Source organism: Gossypium hirsutum, chromosome A06 (genome assembly GCF_007990345.1).
Source record: "Gossypium hirsutum isolate 1008001.06 chromosome A06, Gossypium_hirsutum_v2.1, whole genome shotgun sequence".
NCBI classification, from domain to species: domain Eukaryota; kingdom Viridiplantae; phylum Streptophyta; class Magnoliopsida; order Malvales; family Malvaceae; genus Gossypium; species Gossypium hirsutum.
The window spans coordinates 105,243,116-105,250,524 of record NC_053429.1 but is presented as its reverse complement, the minus strand read 5'-3'; the positions used below and the strand labels follow the sequence as shown (position 1 = coordinate 105,250,524).

Genomic DNA, 7,409 nt, shown 5'->3' with positions numbered 1-7,409 from the left:
TGTGCACAGCCATGCGAAAATGGCTCGTAGAAGTGGAGTATGGCATTAGACCATTTGTGTTTATGTATATATACATGGTTTCATGATGTGACTATGGACTGGAATGGAAGTGTTGGGCAAATGATCAGCCATTGGAATGGCTAAATATGATCATATGTGGACCTATGTATGACAAAACTCTAGTTGGTCCATGGTAACCACGAAATAGGTAAAGTTTACCTTGAAAACAGATGCTGACTGCAGCAGTGGTGTGGATTTGAAAATTCACTAAAACTTTTAGGAATGGAATTAAATAGTGAATAAATTATGTAATCGAACCTTGATGAATCTATTTTCATATGAAAGTAACGAAACAATCATATGAATAGTATATTAAGAGATATTAAAATTCTCGTGAAACAGGGCCAGAACAGTTTCTGGATCTCCTGTTTCGATTTTGAAAATTTACCATAAATTATCCAGAGATAATTAGAAGTCATGCCTTATATTTATAGATTTCCCTTTGAGTCTAGTTTCATTAGAAACAAACGGCATGAGTATTGAAGCTCTGTACAGGGAGATATCCAAGTCATAATACGTGAAGGTCAGAGTAGTCGAACCCAGAATCAGGGGAGACTTTAACTAATAAACTGTACCAATTGGCCCGACCAAAAATTCTAGAAATAAATCCACAGATGGATATATGAGTCTAATTTCATGGAAAATTTACAGAATCAGATTTTGAGTTTTGGAACTCGAGATATGATTTTTAAGGCGGCAGTGACGCGGTTAGCCAGCCTGTCTGGAATTTTTTTTAATGGACTGTGAAAACAAAGTAAATGAACTAAGTCGGTCAGCACCTCGTGTTCGACTCCGGCAACGGTCTCGGGCACGGGGTGTTACACCAACCATTGTGAAAATGGGGAAAACATGATAATCGAGAATCCGAGGAAGAGAATCAAGATGAATATAGCAGAAATGAAAACCTCATTGAGAAGGGTTTGGACAAAAATGGTAGAAACTGAATTAATCACACAAGATTTAGGGGTGAAATCTCAAAAAGCAAGGAACTACTGCGAGTTCAATGATGAAGAGGATTATGAGATTTAAAGATGCAGTGAATTTAGGGCCCTAGTACAAGGTTTGATGGACAATAAGGAGCTAGAATTCTTTAAGTATACCGAAGGCCCAGAAGGAGAAGATGTATGCGCCTTAGAAGAGGGGTCAATAGAGAAGATCTATAAAGTCAACCACCCGGTGGTTATCATTTTATGACCAAGAAGCAATGGGACCGGAGTACAAATTGCACCAAGAGTCATAATCCAAATTGCACCAAGAGTCATAATCCAGAAACCTATAACCTTTCCTTACAAGGACGGTGATAAACGCCAAATTATACATGTTTTTGCCCTAAATACTTAGCATATTTATGGATGTTTACTAATAGATTTGTGGATTTTGGGGATCTTAATCCGGTTATTTCATGTTTTGTACTCAGGAGAGCACCAAGGGTCAAAAGGAGCCAAAAACGAGCTAACAAGGGACAAAATAGACCAAATCGAGAAGACCACACAGTCTAAGCCTTGCCACACGGGCAGCTCACACACCCATGCCTTTCGAGGGTGTCACACGGCCTGGCCATTGAGCCCACACAATCGTGGCAATTTAACGGATCAAACACGGCCTGGCAACCACGTCACACGGCTGTAGCACACGGGCGTGTCTCTTTTTCAAGGAGTTGTATTTTACACGAAAAAAGGATACTTAGGGGGTAAGAAAGCCAATCAAAAGCCTATATAAACACCCTAAGTATGACCTAGAAAGAGGCCTCTCTCTCTAAAACTTTTCTAGAACACAGAACCACACGCTGGAAATTACTTGAAGGAAGCCAGACGATCCATCTCAAAAGCCGGAGCTACTTCAAGACTGAAGATCTCTCTCAGAATTCCTTCAGGGGTTTTAAAGTTTTCTTTATGTTTTGTTATTTTCATACTTTTGAGATGTACTCTTATTTTATTATGAACTAAACCCCCTAGATACCTAAGGGGGATAAAACCTATGATGGATCTTGTTATTATTATCTGAACTGCATGATAAATACTTGATTTGTTCTTAGTTATGTGTTCTTAATGCTTGAGTTAATATTCCGGGTATTAATTCATGATTTGATGTGCTTATGCAGAGGAGGAATAGACCCTACCTAATAGTAGATTTGACATACTTAAGCGGAGTTGATCGGGCGCCTAGAAATAGGGTTACGAGATTTTGCCGAATTAGGGTGAAACGTAATATGGGAGTCCATAGATTGAGCTAATGCAACCCTAGAGTGTTAATTAGAGAAAAGTCTCGGTTATTCAATCTAGGGATTAGACGTTATTAGTCTTGAATAGGGATAATAACATAGGTTAGGGAGTCTCACGGATCAAGTCAAGTGAATAAATCGTCCGATTCAGAGTCAGATAACAAGTGAAATCTAGGTGGATTCCTCCTTGGGTGTCATCTTTATCAATTGCTTTTCTCCAAGCCTTTTTCCAAACTTTCTCTTTGCTTTGATTAAATTAGTTAATTAGTTTAGATAATTAGTTTAATAAACAAACCCTTTTATTCTTAGGCTAGATAATAAAAAGATAGTTATTACTAGTACTTTTGGTTCCCTTAGGTACGACATCCCGGTCTTGCCATTACTATACTATTGTTCGATATGTGCGCTTGCCTTTTCGTCGTGATAATACTTAGTCTAGGTTTGATCTTCATTATAAAAATTTATTACTTTTTACGAATCACTGCGATCAAGTTTTTAGCACCGTTGCCGGGGATCTGAAATATTAGGAATACTAAATTTTTATTACTTTAGTCATTTATTTTTCTTGCAATTTAATTTAATTTAATTTAATTTTACTATTTATTAATTTACTTTTTCTTTTTCTTGGCAGGTTTTTATAGTTTATGACTAGAAGAAACCCGTCAGGACCCTTACTTTTTGACGAAGAAATTGATCGAACAGTTCGTAGAAATCAAAGAGAAATAAGGTGTAGTTTACGATATATAGAAAACGAACAAGAAGACAATGCTCAACCTCCAACCGACGAGATGGCTGAAAACCAAGACAATCAGCTGCCTCCTGCAATTGCAGCTAATCAAAATCCGGCTCCACGTACTATGTATGACTATGCTAAACCCTCTTTAACAGGAACTGAATCAAGTGTAATTAGACCTGCTATTGCTGCGAATAATTTTGAATTAAAACCTAAAGCTATTCAAATGATACAGTAGTTTGTTCAGTTTGATGGTTTGCATGATAAAGATCCCAAAACTCATTTAGCAAATTTCCTGAAATTTTGCGATACATTCAAAATCAAGGCGTTTCTGATGATGCCATCCGTCTTCGGTTATTTCCCTTCTCATTGAGAAACAAAGCTAAACAGTGGTGGAACTCGTTACCACGAGGGTCTATCACTACTTGGAGTCAAATGATCGAGAAATTTTTACTAAAATACTTTCTGCTAGCTAAAATGGCTAAATTACGCAATGATATCTCTTCTTTTGTGCTGATGGACTTAGAAACACTTTACGATGCATGGGAGAGATACAAGAATCTATTGAGAAGGTGCCCTCACCATGGGTTACCTCTAGGGCTACAAGTTCAAACGTTCTACAATGGTGTGAATCCCTTGACAGGACAAATGATTGACGCAGCTGCTGGTGGAACCATCAACAATAAAACACCAAAAGATACCTACGAATTCATAGAGGAGACTAAGCCCACAAAAGTAGCCGGCGTTTATAACATCGATTCAGTCACCATGCTTTCTAATCAGGTAGAACTTCTCAATAAAAAGATTGATAGTTTTCTTCATTCTACACAGGTACATCCAGTAATGAGGTGTGACTCAAGCGGAGGAGGTATGCATACAGAATATCAATCTTTCAAACCCACAACCGAAGAGGAACAAGTCAACTATATGGGTAACAATAAATTTAGACCTCAAAATAACCCATACAGTAATACCTATAATGCAGGTTGGAGGAACCACCCAAAATTTTCCTGGGGAGGTCAAGGGAATCAAAAGCGACAAAATCCTCAGGGTTTTCAACATCCACCTTATCAGCAAGAGAAGAAGCAAAACCTTGAAGAGATGCTTTCAAAATTCATCTCAGTGTTAGAAACCCGTTTCCAAAATACCGAGACAGCACTTAAAAATCAACAAGCATCCATCCAAGGACTCGAAACTCAAATAGGCTAGCTATCCAAACTAATCTCCGAGTGACCACAAGGTAGCTTACCAAGTAATACGGAACCTAATCTGAGGGAACACCTCAATGCAATTAGTGCCCAAGATAATGAAGGATTCATTGCACCTGAGCCAGAATTACAGCAAAACAACGCGATGAACAAAGGTCGAGAAGATGTATACGATGATGATCCTAAACAGGTAAGTACGAATTATGAACCTCGTGTGCCATATCCTAAAACGATGATGAAAGACAAAATAGAAGAACAATTCGCTAAGTTTGTCAAACTCTTAAAGAAATTACATATTAACTTACCCTTTATTGAAGTTCTTTCGCAGATGCCCAACTCAGCAAAATTCTTAAAGGAACTTTAGGCTAATAAAAGAAAACTAGATGCCATCGCATGTGGAACTCAATGCAATCTGCTCAGCTATTCTGAAGAATAAGCTACCTAACAAATTGAAAGATCCAGGGAGTTTTACAATTCCTTGCTTAATTGGTAGTTTATCTGTGAATAATGCTTTAGCTGATCTAGGGGCAAGTATAAATGTTATGCCATATAAAATGTTTAAACGACTAGGTCTCAGTAAACCTAAATAGACTAGGATGAGCATACAATTGGTTGACAAAACAGTTAGATTTCCTAAGGGCTCGTTAAAATTGATAAGATTATTTACCCAGTAGACTTTTTCGTATTATATATGGATGAGGATAACGAGGTACCTTTAATTTTAGGATGACCCTTTTTAGCAACTGCCAGAACCATTATTAATGTAGGCTCAGGGGAGCTAACACTTCGTGCAGGTGACGACGCAGTAACACTCCAAGCACGCGACTCAGTCAAAACCCCTAAGACTCAGGATAATGCTATAAAACCTGTCGATGATAAAACTAATATTCAATCATCCTTGCAGGAACCTTCTCAAACCAAGACAATAGAGACAGTGAGCTACTATCATGAAAAGAACAAAGACGTCCATGAAGAACGAAGGCTACGGATAGAGGAGCTAGACGAATGGCGAAAACACAAACTGAGAACATGTGATAAACCGAAACTACACCAAAACAAGCTCGATACCTCTCCTAATCAACTTAAGGTAGGCGATAAAGTCTTACTAGATGTCATCGATCCTCACATTGTCACTACCACACCGAATTTGGAAATCCCTCTTACGGTACTCAAAATTTTTCCATTCGGTACGGTGGAGGTGAGTCATCCCAAGTTCGGTACTTTTAAGGTAAATAACACCCGATTAAAACCTTATTTTAAGATTGACAGCAGGAACGAGGAGTATGAACTCCTCAAACCACCATGATAAATCAACGGAGAGGTAAGTCAAGCTTAGACTATAAATAAGCGCTTCTCGAGAGGCAACCTGAGCACTAACATATTTTGATTTCTTTATTTTTAATTAATTTCTAACACTTCGAATTATTAACTTTATCTTTAAATTGCAAAGTTTTTCAGCACACACGGCCAGGCACACGGGCGTGCCTAAAGCCGTGGCCAAATAGGGGAAGAGACACGGCCGTACAAGATGGCCGTGTTGAAGCAGGACATGATTTCCCCAAAACATGGGGTGCGATAAATCCCCATGGCCGTGCGACATGGCCGTGGGTGAACTTGATAGGAAGAACACGGGTGTGGGATAGAAAACCACGAGTGTGCCAGGGACAAGGCTCGATTCTGTTTCTTTGACACGGGCGTGTGACACGCCCGTGCCATTCAGCCATGTACAACAATACACGGGTGTGTTACCATACTACATGGGTGCGGGAGAAGCAAACAACGTGAGGCACGGTCGTGCGACATGGCCATGTGCCACGCACGCCCAAGACACACGGGCATGTGATAGTAGCCGGGCATGACCACATTTGAAAAAATTCGAAAAACATGGGCTACCCTCACAGCACAAGGGCATGGCCCTAGGCCGTGTGCCCCTCCCCTATATAAACAAACCACTGTTCATCTTCTTCCTCCTTTCAAAACCCTAGCCGAAATACACTCTCCCCCAACCCCTATTCCCTATTCCGACCACAATTCCCTAGATTCTCACTTCCCCAACCTCCAAACCACCCTCAAAGTCACTCCACTTGCATTAAATCCCCATTTCCCCCTCCCTATACCCTCTATTTTTCCCACCACACGGTCTCCTCTCCGCGTCACACGCCCGTGTTCGCCATCACATGCCCGTGTGTCGCCATACAGCAGCCCCTGGTACATTATATCATTATCACGGGGCAAGAAGGCCGCGGTCCCTTCCTCAAAGAGACGTAGGGGACCGAGTTCTTCCTCGGTACGTGCTACAGCCGAAGTTCGGCACCCATTCCTTAAATTCCCGCAAGCTTCGTAGGAGGATCTATTTCAGATACTCCGCGCATGACCCATCACCACAGGTCGCTGCATCGATTGGGCTGCCATAGAGCAAGTCTAGCTCGCTAATGCCATCCGCGCCCTCCTGTCCACTGACCCATGGGAACGGTTCTTCGCTATTACCGAGCCCACTTATTTAGAACTAACTCGAGAACTATGCTCTACTTTTCATTTACAGGTGGTGATGACGAAAAATGATGACCCAGGCACCATTCACTTCTGATTAGGCGGTTTAGTTCGTGTGATGAGTGTCCCAAAGTTTGGAATTGCTCTAGGACTTTACACCGATGAGTTTATGGAGGAGGAGGACATGAATGCACTCCCATGCAATATCCACATCTCCCCCTCCTTTGCTGGAAGGCTTTGGCACCACTCTCTTCCACCTACGACCCCAGCCACTCGGAGGCCTCAACTTTCCCCTCTTCCCTCGGCTATCTCCATGCCATATTGGCTCACACATTGACCGGAAGGAGAGAGAGCCCCGGTGTCATCAACACCCATGATGCCTACTATCTACGGTGCATGGCGAGTGCACACGTGATCGACTTGGCATATTTCATTGCTTTCACCATTCACCATCAGACCGAGCGGCATAGGAAGAGAGTGATCTCTATTAGCCCCTACATGACACGCCTTGCTTCGGCCTCCTCAACACCGTGGCTCAGTCATCAGCGCTTACCCTGATAGGTCAGATGTCCCCACAGGGCATCACGACTATGTTACACATGCGGATGATCGAGCACCGACGTGGGACCGATCCTCATCAGTACCATCTCTCGCATGTCATTGACGAGGAGGATCTTGAGGACATTCCTGATGATGT

General features: G+C 41.4%; 1 non-coding gene across 1 annotated transcript; it reads right to left on the bottom strand.

The window, feature by feature from the left end:
• Positions 1-3,497: 3,497 nt before the first annotated feature.
• LOC121231256 (small nucleolar RNA R71) lies at positions 3,498-3,604 on the bottom strand. The gene has a single exon (XR_005929320.1). It is a non-coding gene; the product is annotated as a small nucleolar RNA R71 (small nucleolar RNA).
• Between the last annotated feature and the right edge of the window lie 3,805 nt (positions 3,605-7,409).